The sequence below is a fragment of the Puma concolor genome, chromosome B1 (genome assembly GCF_028749965.1).
Source record: "Puma concolor isolate L17-30 chromosome B1, mPumCon1.1.hap2, whole genome shotgun sequence".
Classification (NCBI taxonomy): Eukaryota; Metazoa; Chordata; class Mammalia; order Carnivora; family Felidae; genus Puma; species Puma concolor.
Genome location: NC_141670.1, coordinates 165,214,762 through 165,239,285, shown reverse-complemented (window position 1 = coordinate 165,239,285; position 24,524 = coordinate 165,214,762). Strand labels below are relative to the sequence as shown.

The 24,524-nt window shown below is 45.0% G+C and overlaps 1 long non-coding RNA gene across 1 annotated transcript; it reads left to right on the top strand.

Moving 5' to 3' along the window:
- The first annotated feature begins 30 nt into the window (after positions 1–30).
- On the top strand, positions 31–23,958 carry LOC147581997 (uncharacterized). The gene is made up of 3 exons (XR_015249823.1): positions 31–393; positions 3,213–3,306; positions 23,755–23,958. It is a non-coding gene; the product is annotated as an uncharacterized LOC147581997 (long non-coding RNA).
- Positions 23,959–24,524: the final 566 nt, after the last annotated feature.

The window sequence follows — 24,524 nt, the reverse complement described above, 5'->3', positions numbered from 1 at the left end:
GACTTTCCTCTCTGGTTTACACTAGGAAACTAGTCTAGTTCCTTTTTGGAGCTTGAGAACCGGGGCGGGAGAATGGCGTCCCTCAAGACCCTCGTGGATGTGGTTCTCTCAGGCCAACGTTCCTTCCTCGGGGACTGTCCTGGAGAGGCTTTGGCCCTTACCTCTCCCCAGCTCAGCCCCTAGGCCACAGCTCTGGGTCATACAGCCTCCTAAAATCCTGAGCTGTTCTTTACTGTGCCACATTTTTATCACATTTGAGTGCCTGCTGTGTGCCATGCACGTTTCTAATCCTTAAATGGATGAAACAAAAGCCTTAGATGTTACAGTGGAGAAGAAAAATCAAGACAAAAATACCCAATATATCTTAGGGTGACAAATGCTAAGGAGAAAAACGTAAGTATTTTAGTATTAAGAAGAATGTTGTGGGGGATGGGATAGGGCTTTTCAAACCCTTCAGCTTCCCAGTCCTTCCTCCCAGTCCCTGAATGAGCCTGCAGCAGTGGTTTAACTGCTATCCAAACTGCCTCTTGCTAATGTTGACCAACCAGCCATTTCTGTGTTTATCTCATTGTTATCTCTTTTCTTCCCTCTCTTTTTAAACTTAAATTTACATTTTATTTTTCCCAAGTTATTTTAACCTCGTAAAACATGCATATTTTCATAATAGAGTTAAGGCCAGGGGTAAGGGGAACAACGATTATGAAATAAAGTGGAAAGAGACATGCTCAGTCCTTGGGAGCCCGTAGCCTCCTATTGGGATGTGTTTGTTTATTTATTTATAGAACCCATATGAGTTGAGAACCTAACATAGGCCAAACGCTGCGCTAGACCTGGAGGTATACAGATAGTGAGGGGGAAAAAAAAAACCCAAAATGTGAACCTTGCCCTGGTGGAAGGGTCTAGTGGGTAAAATAGACATTAATACAAGAATCACATCAAAAATGTAAAATTAGCACTTAACAAGAGTTACAACAGTAATCGAAGACTCAGCTTTTGATTAAGCAGAAAACTGAAGACAAGTTTATGGGGCAAAGGAGAGGACCCTCGGGTATAGTTCCACACAGAGGGGAAGGCATGTGCAGAGTGTGTGTTCTAGGAAAGAGCTCAGTGCTTTCATGGAATTGCAGGAAGGCTGCTGTGACTTCTGCACAAAACGCCAAGGGCGGGGGGCGGGGGGGGGGGTGTGTGTGGAGAGAAATACAGGACGAGGCATGATATAAACTGGGCTGCAGTGGGGGATGTGGCCGGAGATGCCGGTGGCTGCCAGAACATGCCAGAGCCTGCAGTCCGTAAATGATGCTTATTGATAATGTATTGTATAGATGTATGTCAATAAAACATTGCTGTTGGCAAGGCTGGCGTGTGTCAGGCCAGCGTGTTAAAGATATTAAGAGCTAACCTTCTTGGCGCCCTTTACTACCTGCTCTGTCTGTGTATTGAGCCGCATAGATGATCTCATTTAATCCTTTTACCTGCCCACTGGGTGCAGCAGGCGTGATGAAATTCCTCATTTTGTTCCTGAGGATCCGCATATTGCTAATATTTTGTGAGAACTACTCTATTCCCAGTCTAGTAGTATAGATGGCTGCTGGACACGTTAGGGTTTCTAAGCACATGCGAAACACTAGCAACACTGACTTAAGTTCCACTGCAACACTCGTACATTAACGCACAAACGTAGGGGAGGAAACGAAAATCATAGCTGCAGTGGCCAGATGGTGGACACAGGATGGCAGCATGGAATTCTCAACTTCTGAAACTTGGAAGGTGCTTTTTCTTAAAAGTGATTGCGGGATTTAATTTAGAACTCTTAAAATCCAGAGTTGTAGTAAGGCAGCTATATTAGAGGTTGCATGTTGACCAGCTGACCCTAAGCAATCGTGCTGCGGTCCTATCGTGTTTGATTATATTGGATTTTAAATACTGCTTTTTCTTAAAAGAATTCTTTAAAATGATTACATGCTACCTATTTTGTTTAGCATCTAATGTAGCCTATGAACTTACTGTATAAATGAGTTTTGGTTGGTCAGTTAAACTAATTAGCATTAGGTACCCACTTGAAAGTACAGCCATGATGAACTACTTAATGCTATTAAGGAAAATTGAATGAAGCGTCAGCCTCCTTCTTCTGTAGCACAATTTTAATGAGACTGCTTGGGTTGAGTCCTGTTCTATATCAAAAAAGGAACATGAATGCTTTCAGGTTCTATTTTTGGCTCTACCAGGGGCTTTGCTATTATACCCAGAGCAAGACGAAACCTGTTACTTTTTTTCCATTTGCAAAATAAACGTAGGCAGTGCTTTTAGCCTTTTTCACAGGAGTGGCAGGATTAATAAGCGCCACAAATGACCTTGACCTGTTTTGTAAACTGCAGGTGCATTTTTATTGCCATATTTTCATGACAAATGGAGATCGGTTAGTTTCATACTTTTTTTTTTTTCCCTGATGAGTTAATATTAAGCTAAAACTTTAAAGTCTGGAATATGTGCTTTATCAGCTGCTCTTCAACATTCCAGTTTCCAAATTCAAACAAAAGGAGAATAAGATAAATCTTTCAAGTGATAATCAAAACAGTAGAAAGGAAGTGAAAGAGTCGCCTTGTAAATGGAGGTCTGTTCATTTTGTTTTCAAAATTGCACTCTGTTTTCATTAAGATGAGTAAGAATATCTGAAATACATTATTAAAGCCTATGTTGAATGAAGCTGACTTGCTGGAAAACAATAATGTCAAGAGTTGGTGTGTCAGGATGTGGTATCTGTGGGCATTTACCAGTTTGAGAAGTTTGTGATAATATGCTTTTAAGAGTGATTGCTGACCACTCTGGGATCTTTCTATGGATCCCAATGCTGACGTGGTGGACCTGGGATTGACGGTACAAGAGGCACGAAAACATTCTTGCGCTTGGGAATTTTGCACAGGTCCAGCTCGTCAGAAGCTTCTTGTATCCATCCTAGGCGACTGTTACTGGTCTACATGCTGTGGGCGTGGGCAGCCCTTATTGCGGTGATTAGGTCAGGCACACGTGTGATTGACTTGGTTTTGAAAGACAGCATCCAGGTCAGCGTCACAAGGAACGAAATCGATTATTTCAAATACTGAGCTGGTTCCTGGAAAGTGCGCGATTCCCCACGCCTCCAGGTTCCAGGTAGACGTGTTTCCAGTAGGGTAACATACCTGTCTGTCTCTGCCCCCTTCCTCACTCTTCTCCAGGGAGGAAGGAGTCCCTTCTCTCACTGATGAGTCTGAAGAAGGAACTGGGCTACGATGGGCAGCCTCCCCCCACGACTCTGAGACCGGCCGACCTGTAAGACCTAATGTGAATTTTGTTTTTTGCAACTGAATCCCTCTAATATATTTGCTTCATGCTTCTGGCTGTGTGGATCCCCATGGTTGTTATTTGGACTCTGGGATGAATGTTACATAAAAATTGAAAATAATCTCTCTTCATAAAATTCTCCCAGATCAACTCTCACCTCATTTCAGTAACTCAGCGTAGAAATTGCCCTTTTAATATGTGCTGGAATTCAGATGAAATTGAACATAACAAATCTTCTGTCTTTTGCTCTTGCTCACATTCTCCTGTGGCTGTGGAAGCACAGAGTGAATGTGAAAAGTGTAATGTTTTTACATTTGACCATTGCTGTTCTTACTTTCATTACAACTGTGATCTGTGTGAGGCCGTATCATTTGATCTAGCACAGTAGCTAACGTGTATTTGAAACTCGGCACATATTTGTTGAGTAATGAATGACTAAGTTCAGGGTATTGAGACTGAAAATGTCTCGAAACCATTTTCAGGTATTTCATAGTGCCTTCAATCAATAGCAGAGTCGGTTACTCACAGATGATCTTGTCAAGCCCCAGGGGGTGTTATCCAGCTCATACTGGGCCAGACTCATCATGGAGGCCATGGGTGTGCAGAACTGAGGAAGCTGTCCCCCAATTGAGGGTGCTACCACATTAGCCTGGACCTCACATAAACACATAGCAAAGAAATACGAAATCCCAGCCACACACTTCTGGATGGAAAGAGTTAAAAAGGATAGAGTCCATCTGGCCACTGATTACGCAGAAAATACCACCAGCCCTCCGGGGCCTGAAGCTCTATCCCGGGCCCTACAATGGCTGTATTATCACCTCTGTCACCGTTAGCCTGCGCCTAATGCACTCCTTTCTAGTAAGTGTACTTCTTCTGACTCCCTGGACCTCTCCATGTCACATACTCCAACTGCCCATCCTTGCTCCAGCTGACCTATCCCCAACAGGCTTGCTCTCCTTTCCTAGACCCCTGGGGACTCTCTTTTTCAGCCATATGCAGGAAGGGTGGTCTGTATTTCCATTCATTCATGTAATTGGACGGAAGCCACTAACTGAGCACCCACTGTGTGTTGGGCACTGGGCTATGTGTCTGGGCTACAAAAATGATCCAGACATGGTCTTGCCTCTCTGAGAGCTCATAGATGATGTCGTACAGTCAGTGATGTGGTTGAGGTCGCACTGAGCACTTGTGGGGCACCGAAATGAGGCATCGAAGCAGCCTGGGAAGTGTGCCAGGAGCAAGGCCTCCTTTCTCAAGTTGCCATGTTCCAGAAGAGCTGGAGATTGAACTGAGAATTTCAAATAGGCCCCAGACCCAGACCAAAAGGCGCTGTGAAGCTGAGCATGTAGTCAGGAGAAGAGGGATAATTAGTTGTGAGTTCTGGAGAGGAGGAAGGAAAGGAAAGTTCTGCAGACAGTACAGAGAATGTCAGGTGTTTAGACTTTCGGGCTTAGAAAGAGCACCAGCCCTCTTTGTGATGGAAACTTGCTGGCACCCTTTTAAAATTGGTGTTAGAGAATCAGGGCTAAGGGGTAAAAAAGTGTCCATTTGCTAAATTCTCTTATAATACATCAGGAAAAAAGTTGTGTGTGTCCTGTGGGCATTTTTACTGCCATTTTAGAGGAGGGTTATAGTTTTCTAACAAGCTTCGTTCATTATAATGCACATACTTGTATCAACAAGTTGAGGAAAAACCTGATTGACATTAATCTCAAAGGTGTTGCTGGGAAGGTGTTTTTGTTTGGTTGTCTTTGAAGTGAAGATCAGAGGTGATTCTTTGTCACCCACAAAACTTTGATGTTTTCCTGAATTACTGCTCACAGCCAGGTCATAAACACCAACATACACAGGCAACATCCACAATCATTTTATGACCACGTGAGAAATTTGTTGAGGAAAATGTAATTTGCTACTGCTCAGCGTGACTTTGAAACGTTCCTGGGTATCCTGGGAGGGAAAACTAGTTCTAGAACAGCGGCATTAACATCCATTAAGAAAGTCTATGTAAAAAAGCGGGTTAACGGACTGCAGTCAAATGTATCAAAGAGGCAAAGAAAGGACTCGCTTTAGTACAGTTGGTGTGGGAGGGAATGAGGCTGTGAGTCTGACCACTGGGTGTCCTGGACGAGGTTGAGGCTTTGCACCTGGACAGGCGCAACTTGGAATCCCAGCTCTGTTATTTACTAGTTGTGTGCCCTCAAGAGAAGTACATCCTCTCAGCTTCCTTATAAACAAAAGGGGGATATTGACATTGTTGTCAGGATTAAGTGCAATGACATAGTTAAGGTGCCTCATATATAAGTGTGTGCTCAGAACTGTACACACATTGATCTTGAGCAAAATAGTCATTTCACAAAATTTTGACTCTGAAGTCTCAAGGTATATGTCTTGGTTTTGAATGTACTAAATGCCTTGCTTGCCCAGGTTGTCCTCATGTAATACTGGCTTACGTCTATCCTCGTGGCCACAGATGTCTGAAGATGTCAGACATGACTCATCAAAGGTTGTGGAGGAGATCTGGGGGAGAACCTGAGGACCTGTTTATTCACACACATAACTACAGTTATTTTACATGTTAGGTTAACAAAGGCACGGATGATTTCTGGCTCTCTCTTACAAACATTATCCTCTCCTTAATTTAATTTATCCTCTCTTTATACATAGAAGGAGGTGAAAGTAGTACTTAGACTTTGAACAATAGAATGGTTGCCCAATCCCTGGGAAAGTCCTGCTGTTCTTTAAAGCCTCAGGAGAAAAGAATAGGGAATTAAAAAGGGGAGGAACTTGGGGCGCCTGGGTAGCTCTGTCGGTAAAACGTCCGACTTCAGCTCAGGTCATGATCTTGTGGTGTGGGAGTTCGAGCCCCGCATTGGGCTCTGTGCTAACAGCTCAGAGCCTGGAGCCTGCTTTGGATTCTGTGTCTCTCTCTGTCTGCCCATCCCATGCTCATGCTCTGTCTCTGTCTCTCAATAATAAATAAATGTTAAAAAAAAAAAGGGGGGGGGGGAGGAATTCTGTGTGGCCCATCAGAACAACCAAATTCATCCTTGCATCCATCCATCCATCCATCCATCCATCCAACCATCCATTCACTGCCATGTTCAGATGCCTGCCCAGCAGTTACCTTCCTGTTTGGAGAATTCCCTATTGTATGAATCTTGGGCAAAGGCAGCACCTGTCTCAAACATACACTTTCCTCTGCCCTTTAGCATCTAGGACATGGGAATATGCTGTTGGTTCAGCTAATGGGACTCTCCTGCCTAGGATCTTAAGCCTGAAGCAAATCAGCAAAGAATCAAGGACGCTGTAGAGTGTGTGTGTGTGTGTGTGTGTGGCAATGGTATGAGAAATAGCATCAAATGTCTACAAATAGCAGTGTCTAGCAGAATGGTGCCCTCTCCAATTATGGCATGATTTTGCCTTTGTCTGCTCAGCTTTTCCCCTACCTCCAACTTTGTGGTGAGTCCTGTCTTGGCTTGTTGTTTTCTGGGTCTTTGGCACTCAACATGGAGAGAACGTGTGTGAGTGACAGGGCAGGAGACAAGGGAGGAAAGAGAAAAGAGAATAAAGCTTCCAGGAAAGAGAAACATAACGATTCTGAAGTAGTGTCAGACTATGGATGAGTAGAAACCCTGAGACCATAAGGAAGTGTCACTGTGGTATCTGACTCAGGTTCCTATATTGGCCTTTGAAAATACAATTAGTGACTACTGTTACTTTTTAATTACTTTCTTGTTCCCAGACTTTTTTCTTTGAGTGTGCTTAATATTCATTTTGGCAGTATGAGCCCCAATGGACAGTCTACACTTGAATGGCCACTCCTTTTGTTTGCTTGGGTCCTTGACTCTTCTCTGTGACTAGTTGAGTTTATTCTCCTTATCACCCGGGGGGAACTGCCCAGCATCTTGTTACAGGTTGAGGATGAAACTGACACAGAGGAAGGCAAAGCCAGTTAAGCCACAAGCATACAGAATCATAGCCACAGGATTCAGATAATTCTGAATGGGCTCTACCATTGGACTTCCAGTGAAGTGTGCCAATCAATTTCCCTGTTACTTAAGTAAGATCAAATTGGACTTTCTGACTTGCAGTTAAACGCATCTTAAACTGATATGGTCACATGGTGGAACTAGCCCTCAGCGTGAAGCAGAATACTTGGTTTATGACCCGTTGGCTGGGTGACCATAAGCAAGTCCCTTCACCTCTCTGGGACTCGCCTTCCTCATCTGAAAAGGTGAAGGTTTTGAACTAGATCAGTTGTCCTCAGCCATGAGTGGTCCTGCTCCCATAAGAGATATTTGGGAAAATGTGGGGCATTTTCATTATCACAGTATTTGGCAGGCAGGGGACAGAGATGCAAAATGTCTACAATGCTTGGGATGATCCCCTACGATGAAAATTTGTCTCGCCCAGATTGCCTCTTGAGATACTGTCTGGATAGAGTCTTTATATCAGTGTTCCTTAATTTTGGACAATATTAATCACCCTGGGGAATTGCTAAAAATGTAGATTCATCGTCTTGCTCCAGACCTACTGCATCAGCATCAAGATCCCCAGTGATGCGATACAGTCTAAACTTGGCTTTACTTGTTCGTTCACCTCACCAGGCCGTAAAATGCTGACAATATAAAAGTTTTCTTATGAGACTTGAAAGTCACAGATGCAGAGAACAAAGCGGTGGTTGCCAGAGGTGGTGTGGGGTGTGGGGGAGGTGGGTGAAAGGGGTGAAGGTGGTCAAAAGACACAAACTTCCAGTTATAAGTCCTGGGGACATAATATACATACAGCATGGTGACCACAGTTAATAACACTGTATTATATTTGAAAGTGGCTAAAAAATAGATGATAGAAGTTCTTATCACAAAGAAAAAAGTAACTACGTGCAGTGTGGATGTTAACTAGACTTATTGTGGTGATCATCTCACAATTTATACAAATACCAAACCATCCCTTTGTACACCTGAAACTAACATAACTCATAGAATGTTTCATCAACTATATCTCAATAAAAACCATATAAATCATATAAAGTCATGTATGATATTTGAAAAATATAGTCGTTAGTATTGGAGCCCTCACAGAAACCTAATTAAAAAAGTTACTATCCTCATTTTACAGATAGAAAAACTGAAGTTCCTATCCCCATTTTACAGGCTAAGGAAAGTGCTTCCTTATCATGACAAGCTAGTAAATACAAGGGTTGGGACATGAGCCCAGATATGCTTGACCCCGAGCCCTGAAGTCACCCTCTTTTACTACACAGTTCCATACTGGTCTCTGTCTTTGTGATATTAACTACCAAACAGACAGACCAGAAAATGCTTTGGCTGCTAATTGTAACCATGCTCTGTTCATATAAATGACAGACATCTAAAATACATGTGACGGCTGTATGATTCAATATATTGTTAATAAAAAGCTAGTTAATAAACCAGTATGTATAGCATGACTCTATTTGTTAACTGTATTTCAGATGTTAATAGTAGGAGTCATTATGGAATATACTTTTTGTTTTTTTTTAATTTTTTTTTACCGTTTATTTATTTTTGAGACAGAGAGAGACAGAGCATGAACGGGGGAGGGTCAGAGAGAGGGAGACACAGAATCCGAAACAGGCTCCAGGCTCTGAGCTGTCAGCACAGAGCCTGACGCGGGGCTCGAACCCACGGACCGCGAGATCATGACCTGAGCCGAAGTCAGCTGCTTAACCGACTGAGCCACCCAGGCGCCCCTGGAATATACTTTTTGAATGTAATTACGTTATACAAGTATGACAGAGATGGCTGGCTAACACTCATGTTACCCCCTTCCTTAGCTTAGAGTTATCACTTAGATGCAGTTGCCCTACCAGAAGCTACATTTCCCAGCCTCCTTTGCATCCAAATGAGGACGTATGGCTAATTCTCACCCATGGAGTATGAATAGAGTGGTGTATCTCTTCTAAACTGAGACTTTTAGGGGCACTGGGATGGCTCAGTTGCTTAAGCATCCAGCTTTGGTTCTGGTCATGATCTTGCAGTTAGTGACTTCAAACCCCACATCGGGCTCTATGCTGACAGCTCGGAGCCTGCAGTCTGCTTCAGGTTCTGTGTCTCCCTCTCTCTCTGCCCCTCTCCTGCTCACACTCTGTCTCTCTTTCTCTCAAGAATATATAAACATTAAAAAAAAACTGGGACTTGTAAGAAATGGGGTGTGCCTTTTTTATACTCCCTCCACCATCTGGTAGCCAGGTTCAGAGGACTCCAAATTAACAGGGCCTCTTGAACCCACAATTTGGAAGGAGCCCAGGTTCCTGAATGACCATGGGGACGAACGGCTACTGGTTGAGCAAGACACCTACAATGACGAGGAAGAAATGAACTTCTGTAACGCTATGTCACAGACATTTGGGGTTTGTTACAGCATTCTATCTGATTCAACTAATAGGGTTACTCTATGTAATACAACTCAATTATACATACGCATCAATAATTATAATTTTACTCTCTTCTCTTTATACATATGTGACGACAAAATATAACATTTCTGAGATTCAAAGGTTTGGCTACAGCAATGAGCAATCTCACAGATTTTTAACTCTCAAAATTCACATCACATCAAGGATATTGTAGGAACCACAGACGAAGGAGTAAGAAGCTGGCAGATTCACTAGCTGCCTCTGAACATTTTCGTTCATGTGGAATCTGACCATATATAGAAAGTCATTGAAACATCCTTGAATTATTACTACACCAGAGGGACAAAGAGGTATCAGAGATTCTGAAGCTAGCTACTGAGAAGTTTGCTTTTTCTTGATTTGAAGGGCATTTCGTACATAATAAGTATGTATAAACATGGGGCGACGGATTACAAAGTGCTATTAAGGACGGAAAGAAAAGTGGATAAAACATCTGCCTATCTTTTATCGTGATACCTTGAAAAAACAAGGGAAGCTGAACTTAATACCTAATTGACTACAAAGACTCACAGGTGTTTTGAAAAGCCGAACAGTGCGTTGGATTTAATTTCCAGTCGGTTATGTTGCAGTATCTTATCCAAAAACTCATAACGAACTGCAGTAACCTCATCCAAAGGCAACAAAGGCAGCACTGACTTAACCACGAGGCCTGATAAGAACCCGAATAGTACACGTCAGCCACAACAGGTTTAAGATTTCATCAAACTTTAGAAAGAAGATGGGAGAAAGATGCAATTGCTTGAGTTAATGGAAGAAACCAAAATAGTTTAATTGCTTAGCATGAGAGTGAAAGCACAAAATGAAAATTTGGTGAAAGAGTTTACCCCTCAATAGAAGGGTGTGTTTATTCTCATGGACAATATCAAGGTCAAACAGAGATGACGTTTTGTTTCTCATGGTTCCGTGAGCACTGTCGTCTTCCTTAGTGAGGGCTTCCAGGAGGATGGAAACAGACTTTTGTGGACAGAGGCTTGATTTTAAATGGATCATTCACGCTGCCTGGCTCTGTCTACACAAAACCAAAATACCTAGATAAGGAGTATAAAGCTTGGCAAATGCCAAATGATGCCAAGGTTTCTGATGTTTCCAAATATCCAAGGGTTTCTGCAAATGTCTCCAAATATGTAGATGTAGATGTTGGCTTTTTAGTTGACAAAATTCAGACAAAGACTGGACTTCTTATATTTAGCACAACTATTTTTAGCTCAAGCTTCTATCAGTGCTTAGGGATGGATGATAGGGCAACTGCTTCAAATTCCTGACCCCAGGAAGGGCTCATGTAGTCAGGGAGGGCTTTGGAAAGATGCTTATCCCTTCAGGCTACCATGGGGACTATTACGCCTGCCACTTGAAACCCTGTAAATCCTCTAAACATTCCTGACTATTCTGGAGAGGTAAAGGCATGCCAATAACGTAAGGAGCTGGTAAAATGACCTAATGAACAACCTAGTGCTGGGCATTCGGTAGATGCTCAGTATATGCATGAGAACGTGTGGCAATGGGAAGACAGTGTTCACAGACTTCCTTTACCACTTACCAGAGCCTGAAGCCACGCCTTGGTGTAGGTGAATTTCCTATGCTTCAATCTCAGATGGATTTTTCCACTTGCATTTACTCTTGCCTACTTAAGATGCTGTTCCTGCAGCTCTCCCCTCTCCTACATAAGAAAGTTTTCTCTCTCTTTCCAAGACCCTTTCCATACACTTGCACACATGCCATTATCTTTCCCATTCTGTAATGCGTGCGCGTGCACACACACACACCACCTTCTTTTCATTATACTTCCTCAACCACTGAAGAGAGCCACAGCCATACGCTCCGGGGTCAGCTCTTTAAGGAGGCCTCGCCAAACGCTGGCTTCCTGAGCCAGGGGGACCCTCTCTCATTCTCATTCTCATTCTCTCTCTCTCTCTCTCTCTCTCTCTCTCTTTTGGTGGGTTTGAAATGTAATCGGTTTTGTCTCCAGGATTCCTCACCCATACCTGGTCTCTCATCACCTCACGTAGGGGTTCAGACTCAAGAGGGCAGGTGCAAAGGGAAAGAGAAGGTCCCCGTGGGCCATGCGGTGCAGGAGACGGTGGGCGGCAGACTTGGGGTTCCTGCAGCGGGCATAGAGGCAGCAAGGAGTGGGCAAACATCAGGTTCCTCCATCTCTTCGGTCTACACAGTGAAGTCCCTGTCTCCGTTCTTGTCCAAGGACAACGACCCAGCTCCTTGGGCAGCTCTTTTTATCACTCTTTTTACCGTATCTGCCTCTGGCGCTGGTAGTGGCCCACTTGGGCGCGGTGCGCTGGCCGTCTGGTGGCCGGGGAGATCCCAGGCGTTGGGGTAGGGTGGGGGGCAGCCGGGTGCCTGCAGGGTGCAGGGCCCCGCCTTCCACAGCAGGTGGCTGTCCGGCTGCAGCCCTGAGGGTGAGTCGGGGTGAGTGGCCATGGCCAGAGTGGCAGCACTGGCTACAGAGAGTGCACCACGAACAGGAGGCCCAGGCTGGCTCCGCATGTATTTTAGAGCCAACTTCCTGAAAGACTTGTCTGTACCCATTGCCTCCAAGTCTTCTCTCTTTGTTTCTTTTTTAATGTTTGTTTATTTATTTTGAGAGAGAGAGAGAGAGATCGCCAGTGGGGGCAGAGATTGAGTGAGAGAGAGAATCCCAAGCAGGCTCTGGGCTGTGAGTACAGAGCCCAACGCGGGGCTCCATCCCATGACCGGGAGACCACGACCTGACCCGATATGAGGAGTGGGCCACTCAACCTCCTGAGTCACCCAGGCACCCCAACTCCTCCTCCTCCTGCACGTGGCTTCCAGGACATCAGTCAGACTGTCCTAGCTTTCGGCCCATCTCGGGGCTAGCCTTTGTCTTTTCTCAGTCCCCTTTGCGGTTTTCCCCTCTTGCTCTCATCTTTGAAAGTTGGAACCCCCACAGAGTTCAGTCGTTGACCCTTTCCTCTTTTCTTTCCAAATACGTGCCCTTGGAGATTTTCTTTAATCTTGGAGCTGTAAAATGACCATGCATATGCCGGTGACTCGTGAATTTATATCTTCATGCCAGCCCTCTCTCCCAGACTCCAGACATCCATCTACCTGGCTGCCTTCTCAGGATCCCCACTTGGCTGTCTGGAAGCCTCCTCAAACTCAGCACTTCCCCAGCTCAATTCCTGGTCTTCACTCCTCTCAAAGGCAATTCCATCCTTCCAGGTGCGCAGGCCAAAGCCATGGAATACATCCTTGACTCCTATTTCTCTCCCACCCCACACTCCCTTCATGCCCCACAGGAAATCCTGCTGGTGGTACCTTCACAGCATGTCCAGAATCAGACCACTGTGGTCCCCTTAGCTTCTCCCACCCTGGGTGGAGTCACCAAGACCTCCCACGGCAGAGGCCCCTTAACAGGCTCCCTGTTTCTACCCTTGACCCTTGTAGTCTGTTCTCAACACAGCGGCCGGAGTGATTTTTACAAAACGTGAAGCATCACGTTACTCCCGTACTCAGAACTGTGCAGTGGCTCCTCGCCCCCCAGCCCCCCGCAAGACCTGTGTGGTCTGTGCCCCTGCCACGTCTCTGACGTCGTCTCCTCCCAGCCTCCCCTTCAGCCCTGGGTTCCACCCACGCTGCCCCTCACCTGCCTGGAAGGCTCCGGGCACGCTCCTGCTTAGAGTGCGTTCTCCTGTTAATCTGCCGCTCTAACCCCCTCACCCCCTTCCAGTCTTCCCTCAACTGTCACCTTCTCACTGGCGCCTATTCTGATTACCCTTCTTAAAATTCCAACCTGAGCCCTCTGAATTCCTGGAAATCCTCACTGTGCTCTGCTTCTTCCCCCACAGCGTGCCCACTGCCTTCGTATACTGTGCAATTACTTGTTTGATTCTGTCTGCTTGCTTTCATGTTGTTTGCTGTCTGTCTCCTCCCCCCACTAGAACGGGAGGTCTGCTAGGGCCACGATCTTCATCGGTCTGTCCACGGATGCACCCCAAGTACCAGGAATGGATCCCGACATCCAGAGAACACTCGCAAGTGTTTGCTGAGAGAATTGAATCAGCAAGTGGAAGAATCTGGTTGTCAGGGTCTTCTGCTGGTGGTCATGAGGTGCCATTTGCCGGCCAAAGCACTCCATCTCATTTGATCCTCTAAGGAGCCACATGACATCTGTTTATCTCCTCCATTTTTCAGAAGGTCTGAGGAATATCACATAACTGGAGGGGGCAGAGGCAAGACCCGAACCCAGAGTGTGCACGTTCACCTTCCCCACTATCCTTACACATTCCCAGTACATTAATTGGCACAGGTTTTCTGCAGGGCAGTTCAGCCTTATATGGGAACAGCTTTACAGATATTCATACCCTTTGGTCCAGAGAACTAGTCACAGATGTGCCCAGAGACCTATCTACACCATTGTTTGTACAAGCAGTGCATACCTGGGAACTGATTTTTTAAAAATCATGGTATATTCATTCAATGGAAGACGATATAGCCAATGCTGCTGACGGTGTGAAAAGATGTATGCTGAAGTGGAGAAAGCTCTCCAGCATGTTTCTGGAAGAAACACCAGGGACAACATACCAGGATGCAGAATTGTAGACGTGTTATGATGCCCTAACTTTGAAAAATTACATTATTTATGCAGAGAAGATGTCTGGAAGTAATACACCAGAATGTTAATAGTGGTTGTCCTTAAATGTGTGATTATGGATGATTCTTATTATCTCTAGACATTTCTGTGTAACTGTGTGTGTGTGTGTGTGTGTGTGCATGTGTGTGTGTAACATTTCATAATGGGAAAAGTGTTGTCTTTACAAGGAAACACTGCCTCAACATTAAAATGTACTTTTCTATGTATATGATATATGATACATTAGTAAATTTTATGACAAAACTAAACATACCTGAATAGCTGAATCAACGATTAGATTCCTGTGAATACTGAATGGGTTCTAAGAAGTCAGAATGTTACAATTATATCCAAGACTAAAGTAGTTTCACTGCATTATGATATCTTTATCAAGATCAACTGTAACGAACCATTTCCCTTAAGCACACTACATTTTCCAAGTTTTAGTAAGGTTTAGTGTTTCTTTTCCTTTCTTTTTGGAGCTATCCCCCCCAAATAAGCATTACATTCTATTTCTCCATAGAGCACTTGGATCTCTTGACTTGGAGAGAAGTAACTCATTCCACAGCACAAAGTACCTTGATAAGTTGTTTCAAGTACTTTGCCAGTAAAACATATTTAGACCGTGTCATCACATTAAGAAATTACTGTACTAAAGTGCATTCCTAAGCAATTGCTTACATATATAAGTTTTTCTTTTAATGCCATTCCTGGAGAATGTATTCTTTAAAGCCTATCTTGGAGAATATCATTTTGTTTTCTGATTACAGGCTATTTTAAGAGCTGTCAGAAATCTACATAATGCAAGGAAGTACTGTGGGGGCTTCTAAAAATCAAAAATCAGGACAATGCCAGAATGATTAGTTTACTTACTAAACAGAGAGGGAAAAGGACACATTTGCTTATGAAACAACTTGAACGATTCAAAAAGGATAATGTTCCCAGATTAATGATCATGCAATTTGAAGTGACTTTTAAATATATACTTTCTGAAACGCAGATAGAATCTTAACATTCTTGTGGGTTTAAAGTGAAATATGTCAAAGGATTGGGATGAATTTTTTTTTTAATTTTTTTTTAACATTTATTTATTTTTGAGACAGAGAGAGAGAGAGCATGAACAGGGGAGGGTCAGAGGAAGAGGGAGACATAGAATCTGAAACAGGCTCCAGGCTCTGAGCTGTCAGCACAGAGCCCGACGCGGGGCTCAAACCCACAGACCGCGAGATCATGACCTGAGCCGAAGCCAGACGCCCAACTGACTGAGCCACCCAGGCGCCCCTGGGATGAACTTATTAAAAGAGAGGTTGGTAATAGAGTGTAAGAGCTGACAGAAGGTGCCACGCTGGGTGGGAACACACACACACACACACACACACACACACACACACACATGCACAGATGTGTGTACATATACATGCACACACACGCACACGTCCAGGCATGCACAGATGCATGCACACATGTGTGCACATGTATATAAGTACACACACAGATGCACACACATTCATGTGTGCACAGATGCCTGTACACATAATGCACATGTATTCACAGGTACATACACATGCACACACATTCGTGCATGCACGGTTGCATGTACACACATGCACATGCACACATTCACACGTGCACACGTGCATGTGTGCACACACACCCACCTGTTCACACAGTCCCTACAGCAAACTGGGCTCAGTTCTGAGAACTTGAAGATGAGCCATTAAATGCCTGCTCAAGGGGGTGAGTTCACACAGGTCAACATAACCTAAGAGAAAGGGACAGCTATTGAAGAAAGAACATAAATGCCATCAACTTCAAAAATGTGGACAAAGGTGCCTGGCTGGCTTAGTTGGTAAAGCATGTGACTCTTGGAGTCATGAGTCCAAGCCCTGCGTTGGGTGTTGAGCTTGCTTAAAAAAAAACTGGGTACGTTGGCATGAAAGCTCCACATCAGGAATATAGGGCATAAATTCATGGACAGGTGCATTGTTTTCCAGAGTATCACAAGGCTATACACAGGGATAAGAGAAGAAAAGTAATTAATATGTGAGAACCCCATGGACCAGAGATTATCAGTGGAATGCCTGAGCGGAGCTGGAAGACTGGTGGTCACCTAACTTCGTTTTCACCCACACTCCCCCTACACGTTTCTTCCTGTGCTGTCAGGACTGGGCCACTCTCCCCTCAGGCAGACCCTGCTCCAGCCCTTCAGCAGCCAGACCTGCCTTCCTTGGAGACCTCTCTCACTGAATGACTGTAGGGAGCAGTCGGGCCAGGCCATCAGGTTTTCTAACCTTGCAAGAGAAGGAAAGGCCCACAGTTCTCTCAGAGCCCCTGCCTGCAACCCATGGACCCAGCCATTTTTGCCTCTACTCAGGTATTTTCATACCCATTTTACCCACAAGGAAAACTGAGGTCTATTCTAGGTTACTCAGCTAAGAAGCAGTACCATCAGGAATTTAAAATTAATTCTGCTTTGGGGAGCCTGGGTGGCTCAGAGAGTTAAGCATCTGACTCTTGATCTCAACTCAGGTCTTGATTTAGCAGTTCAGGCCCCACACTGGGCTCCTCACTGGGCATGAAGCCTACTTAAAAAATAAATAACAATAACTCTGCTTTTCCCCAAGACTCAGATGCTTTAACCCACACGGTCATGGCACATAGGAGTTCTAGTCTCAATGGTAAACGTTGACAGTTTTTCACGAAATGTGGGTTTTAGACCTTTAACAAATGGTGACAAGAATTTCTGGGAGAAGCTGGTTTTGGGAACCCTAGTTCTTAACTTTGCTTTTTCTTTCTCTCTCTTCTGTCCACTCATTCTTTCCCTCCACTCCCTTGATCTTTTCTTTCTTCGAAACTTGAAGGAAGCCTTTAACTCCTTCCTCACCATATCCAGCCTGCCATCATCTCTGACGGCAACCTGTGAAATTTTCTCCATGAATGTCAAGTGCAGGCTCCAAGCAGGTGCCCTGGCCACACCCCTTCTGTACTGCCATCCACTGCACAAGTTCTGTGCCAAGCCCACGTTCTTGTGCATCTAGTAAATACTAGCTGAATATCCAGAACACCACACCTCTCGGGAGGCAAGGCCAGGGACCCAGGCCGCCCCCACCATTCCCGCCGCACTCTTTCTGGATCTTACTTCTTTGCAATGGGATGGAGTCCCATTTTCATTTTTCTTACCACATGAGGAAAAAAAGAGAAAGAGTATTCAGATGGATACAGGCAGGACACGGACCCTCCCATGTGACGACCCCCAGAAAAGCGATAAAAAACTGAACACGTGCTTTAGTTGTTTTCTGTTTCAAGGTTTCCATTTTCCAATAGAACAAAACGTTCTCCATGGAAACAATTTTCGTGGGGATAAAAGATGGGTCATAACAGGCCCGTGGTAAGGAAGTGTGAGCGGAAGAAAGAATGACCTGGATCACAGCAGGGACCCAGCTCTCCAGACAGGGGTGGGGCGGGAGCAGATGTGGGCCTGGCCTCTGTCATCCTCTGAACTCTTATGCGAGGCTGCCTTTTCTCTAAAATCTGCTGGAACCCAAAATGAAACACCTGAGCCATAAAATAGGTGGGCTGACTTTCAAGAAAGCCCACCCAGCCATCCTTACTAATGGTATTGCAGCTCTGTTTGTAAATAAATTGGGATCAAACTGATAGATCGAAAGGAGTAATTATAAAGCAGTAGTGTGTGTGTGTGATGTATACTATTTCAGACACATTCGAGGGTATTTAAATCAGAGACATCAGACTCAGTTCAGATATGGCCTCCTCCAGGAAGCCCTCCCCGACTGCTTCTTACATGGCCTCCAGAACAGGTTAGGCCTTCCTCCAATATATGCAGCAACCACTCAGCATGCCCAGCAGGACTTTACCCAGTGTCCCTCCTCACCAACTTGTGAACTCCTTGAGGATTATTAGGATTGTGTCTTTTTTTTTTTCCTCTACAACACCAACACCCAGTCCAGAGCCTGGCGCATAGAGGCCTTCAAGACTTGTGTGCTGAATTGGAAGTGCAGCATCTTAAGACTTTAGGTAGTTGGCGGCAGGGTGATTAGTGGTTTGCATTCAAGGGTTGTGGAGCCAGACTTCTTGGGACAGATCCTGCTGTTAGCCTACACTAACTGTGGCCTCCTAAACCCCAGTTTTCTCATCTGGAAAATGGAGGCGTGATTGGTACCCGCCTCTTTGGACTGTTGAGTGATGAATGAGAATTATTTAAAGAGCTTAGCCTGGAGTCTGCTGCTTAGCTTAGTAGGCAGTTCATAAACAATAGCTAATCTTACTAGATTATTTGGTAGAGGGAGCTTTTCAGAACAAGAACAAATGGGCTCTAGTTCTGTCTCTACTTTGCCTCTAATCCAGAATTTAGAGACCGACTCATCCTAAATCCTGCTTCTCTCTATGTGACGTATGAACACGTCCGGCTTTACTGGAAACCACATTCTGGTCATTTATTTCGGAAATCTGAGCTCTGAGACCAAAGGCTCATGACCGCTCTCTGCTCAGGGCACAGGTCAGTTTAACTTTGGCATTTCTGAGGAAGCCTACTTCTGTCCACGCCAGGGCAGTGAGCATCATTCCACTTCTGTGCGCTTAAAAATTTCTTACTGGTTGCCAGGTTACAGGATGAACATCAGAAAGACAGAGCGCTGTTTATTTCCAAATCTTTAAATAGTTCACAGAATGGATAAAATTAACATCCTCCGTAAAAATGATGACTTCTACTCCCGCTAAGCCCTTTTATTATCATGGCCTCATTAGTTAACATAATACTTTTAGGACGCGGGCAAGATAGCCTCCCTTTTGCAAATGGAGAATCGAAGGCCCAGAGAAGTTAAGAAAATTCTCAAGGTCACCCAGAGAACAGTTATGTGTGTTGGAGGGGCACTGGAACTTAGGACCTTTGACAATGAAGCCAGTGTCCTATGTTATAACACATCTTGGCAATGTAAGAAAGATTCCCTTCCTTAAAGTCTTCCAGCACTATAGCAGAGGCTGCTGTTTATCCACTCTTTCTGTCCTCCTTTATAATAAAGTATCTAATTTTAACAAGGCACATAGACGCCCTCCATTCTCCAGTCTCCCTAACAGACAAGTTTGGCTACATGATTAAGTGACTAAGTTCTGGCCAATGAGAGTTGGTGGAAATGATGCGTATCCTGAAAGGGAGAAAACATATCTTCCTTCCTCCTTTCTGCCCGCTGCCATGTGGATGTGATGGCTGGAGTTCAAGCAGCCTTTTTGAACCATGAGGTGGGGTAAACTGTGTTCTGTGGTTGGCCCATGGAAGACAGAAGGTGCTAGTCTCTGAAACTATGGACAGGCATCCTTGCCTCTGATGGATTACACAAAACTTAGCACATGTGAGAGAAAGATATATTTGTGCCTGGTTTAATAGAGTTATTATTTTGGGTTTCTGTTATTTATAGCTGAGCCTAACCTAAACAAGCCTAACCTTTTTCTTTTGTACTAAGAAAAAAAAAATCCTGGATTATTCAATGAGGGCTGTCGGGCCATACACAGCCTATCCCTGGCTTACCTTTTCAACCTCACTTTGCACCCATCTTCCTCTGGCCCCCTACACTTTAACCCTACTCTTACTTCCCACACACTGTTCCTTCTGCTTAGGATGATACTGCCCTGGAGAGTTCCTCCTCATCATTGGGGTCTCGGTCGATGTGCTCCTTTTTTAGAGAGACACTCCTTGGCCAAACACCTCTCTCATTGTTCCTTCCCCTTGTAGCTTTTCACTGTGGAAATAGGTATTTCCTTGCGTGGTTATTTGTTTCGTGTCTTCCTTGCCTACTGGATGCTAGCTCTAAGGACTGAGGGCTATACTCTGGTCATACGCAGGGCTCAGCTGTGGCAGACCGTAGTTTCCAAAGATGTCGGCAACAATATTTCCCATCCCACATCCCCTTTTGCAGGGCGGCCTGCCACAAGAGGTAGGGTCTATTTCTCTGCCTCTTGGAATCTGGGTAGGCCTGGTGACAGCTTTCACTCCTAGAACGTGGCAGAAGTGACCCAGTACCGGTTCTAGGTATGGCCTTCACCCGGCCCAGCTTTCCACGTTCTGCTTTCCACTTTGAGGCCAGTTGCCACGTGAGAAGCGCAAGTACCCTGTGGACACCATGCCTTGCAAAGCCCCAGGCAAGTGGAGAAGGCCTAGAGGGTAAAACACTACATGAAGAGGGAAGGAGAGTCCATGGAGCACCATGTCACCTGCTATGTGAGGGAGCCTTTGGTGGTTCAGCCCAGATGCGCCTTTGGACGACGCCAGGCCCAGCCACGGTCCGCTGGCAACCATGAGAAACTCAAAAGGATAACCTGCCAGCCAGCAATAGACAATGTGAACACCGGCATGGGTAGGCAGTCAGTAACGATGGATGATGGCTGGATTTTATTCTTTTCATTATTTGATCGTTGCAGCTAAATACCCACAGTACTTCTGAGACAGGCCTAGAGCCAGAGTGTCTTCCAGGGTGCAGTTCCCACCCTGAGCCACCCCACCCTTACTGGAAGCTTGTGATTTAATGCTTGCAAGACAAATGCAAGCAGAAGATGGCTTCTCCCGCAGGAGCGGCCCCAGGAGTTGAGGACACAGCATGAGAGAAAGGGTAGGAGGGTCAGCGGGGCGTCACTGGTTTGTTTGCTTGCTGTGGCACGTGTCACCTTTAAATCACCATAATAAACACAGCTAAAACATGGGAACAGAGTGAGATGGGCAGGACGTGAGGGAGGTCATGAGATGCAAAAAGGTGGAGATGGGACACAGTGTGCGAGATGTCCGCAGATGTCCCGGGGCAGTGGGGTTATAGGCAATTAAAACACTTTCTTCCTGGGGTGCCTGGGGCGCCTATGGGCACACTCCATAGAGCATGTGACCCTGGATCTCAGGACCAAAAACACCAAAAAACCAAAACAAACAAACACACAAAACCCTACCTTCTTCCTTTTGCTCATCCAAATTTTCTAAACATCCTTCAAAACATTTCCTACTCCTTTATTAAAAATAAGAAATAAACTTTTATTTAAAGATTTCAGTTGTGCTGTGAACTCTATAGAAGGCGGAAAAAAAAAAAACCCAAAAAAACCAAACCCAAGCCAAATTGAAATAAGATGAAACAACCAAAAACCCAAACTCCCACACTGCATTCTTAGCAGTCAGTAATTTTATTTTTTTTAGTTTTAAAGGTCATCATTTCAGGAAATAAAGAAATGAGTGCATCCCAGAGTAGCTTATAGAGGACAGTGAGAGTAAGCATGAGTGGGTTGCCCAGGGCAGCTGCATTCTGGAAAGCAGGCACACAACACATTCCCATTTTTATCTTTCCACGGAATATTTGATTTGCTCCTCTTGGGTCATCAATGCTTCATCTAGCAGTACCTTGGATTTATCAAACCCTCTGATTTATAATTATCTGGCATTAAGTTGCTGTTTGGAAACTATTTTTGGTCAATATGTTCATTGGTGTGATTAATTATACCTTATTAGGAGACCAGAATTTATTCTCTGGAAGTGTAACCTTTTCGAATTTGGAAGGAGTAATTTTCAGCTCACCCAGCTCAGGAACTGTTTTAACATTGAATCACCAGGACGGAATCACTGCTCCTAAAGTGGGCAGCACAGGGTTTGGAAATATGAGGAGGAAAAGACATCAAAAACTAGATAAGTAAGCTTGGGAAGGGAGTAGCTCTGCTTTTCCAGATAGGACCTACCAGGGTTCTCCTAACGGCAGGTTCACGACTGTTTACTCTCATTTCATTCGACAGGAGTTTATTGACTCCTGTCTGGATGCCAGTAGCTATGTAGGCCACTGGTTCACCATAACATGTGGCACTCATTCGTTCATTTATTCAGTTAAGTGTTTAGTGAGCCCCTACTGTGTGCCAAACATTACTGTAGGCCTAGATTCGTGGGTTACATCAATGAACAAAACTTTCACTCTAGTGGGAGATTACATTCCAGTGCAAGGGGAGAAGAACCATAAAGCTATCCATAAGCAAGTGATATAGTATGTTAGAAGGTTTCTTTTTTTTTTTTATTTATTTTTATTTTTTTATTTTTGGGACAGAGAGAGACAGAGCATGAACGGGGGAGGGGCAGAGAGAGAGGGAGACACAGAATTGGAAACAGGCTCCAGGCTCTGAGCCATCAGCCCAGAGCCTGACGCGGGGCTCGAACTCACGGACCGCGAGATCGTGACCTGGCTGAAGTCGGACGCTTAACCGACTGCGCCACCCAGGCGCCCCTGTTAGAAGGTTTCAAGTACGCTGGAACATAAAAACCGGGAAGGCGCATCAGGAGGACCACATGTGTGTAGACACAATTTTGTAATTATTTAAAAAAAATTTTTTTTATAACATTTATTTATTATTGAGAGACAGAGACAGGCAGAGCATGAGCATGGGAGGGGCAGAGATACAGAATGTGAAGCAGGCTCCAGGATCTGAGCCGTCAGCACAGAGCCCGACGTGGGGCTAGAACTCACAAACCACGAGATCATTACCGGAGCCGAAGTTGGACGCTTTACTGACTGAGCCACCCAGGCACCCCTAAAAAAATTTTTTTTAATGTTTATTTATTTTTGAAGGAGAGAGAGGCAGAGCATGAGCAGGGGAGGGGCAGAGAAAGAGGGAGACACAGAATCTGAAGCAGCCTCCAGGCTCCAAGCTGTCAGCACAGAGCCCAATGTGGGGCTTGAACCCATGAACCGCGAGATCATGACCTGAGCCGAAGTCAGATGCTTAACCAACTGAGTCACCCAGGCACCCCTAATTTTGTAATTATTAAATAGGGTGGTATGGTGCGTAGAATAATGGTCCCCAGAGGTATGTCTGAATCCTAACCCCTGGAATCTGTGAAAGTGACCATATTTGGTAAAAAAGTGACCATATTTGCAGCTGTAATTCAGTTAAGGGTCTTGTATGAGGATTCTCCAGAGAAATAGAACCTGTAGGATAGATGGATGGATAGATAGAGAGACAGACAGACAGGTAGACAGGAGAGTAGATTTATTGTAGGAATTGGTTTACGCAGTTATAAACGCCAAGAAGTTCCGTAATCACTCTCCACGAGCTGGAGAACCAGGAAAGCTGGGAGTGTAATTCAGTCTGAGTCCAAAGGCCTGAAAATCAAGGGGCTGATGGTGTAAAGCCTGGTGTATGTCCAGAATCCTAAGCACTGAAGCACCAGAGTTCAAGGGCAGAAGCCGGATGTGTCAGCTCAAGCAGAGAGAGAGCAAATCTGCCTTTCTCTGCAGTTTTGTTCTATTCAGGCTTTCAGTGGATTGGATGATGCCTACTTGTGTTGGGGAGGGCCGTCTGCTTTATTCAGTCCTCCAGTTCAAATGCTGCTCTCTTCCAGATACAACCTCGTGGACGCACCCAGAAGTGATGGTTTACCAGCTCCCCGAGCCTCCCTGAGCCCAGTCAAGTTGATGCAGAAAGTTACCCATCACAAGTCTTGGGATAAGATCGTTCTGGATTCTCCAGTGGCATAAATCCAATGACAGATGTCCTTAGGAGGACAGGAAAAGGCAGAGAGAAGTATGAGACACGTAGACAGGTAAAGAGTCCACAAGCAGAAGTTGGCGACCCCGAGCCAAGGAATGCTTGCAGCCACCAGAGGCTGGAAGAGACAAAGAAGGATCCTCCCCTAGGGCCTGTGGAGGAAGTGTGGGCCTGTCAGCATCTTGACATGGGGCTTCTGGCCCCACAAACTGTTCGAAAATAGACGTCTGCTGTCTTTAAGCCACCCAGGTTGTGGTAATTGGTAGTCCTAGGGCATGAATACAGATGGTAAGAGTAGATTCCATGGAAAAGTAGTGTCTGAGGAAGTCTTAAAGGATATGGGAAGTCTGCTGTGTGAATATCCAGGGGCAGGACGGTGGGCCTAGGGAATGACCCGCTATCAGGGAAGGGGTGCAGGAGGGGTCAGAGGAAGGGGAATAGGGAGCGACAAGGACAAGGAAGTAACAGAGAAACCAAAGCGGGCTGACAGAGCATGTGGGGCCTCCTAGGGCGTTGCAAAACCTTTGGAATAGTGGTGCATGTGGGATGAACCATAAAAACACCACTGTTGAGCCTCTGTGACATGACGAGTACTGTGACAGGTTCTTCGAGTACTCGCGCTGA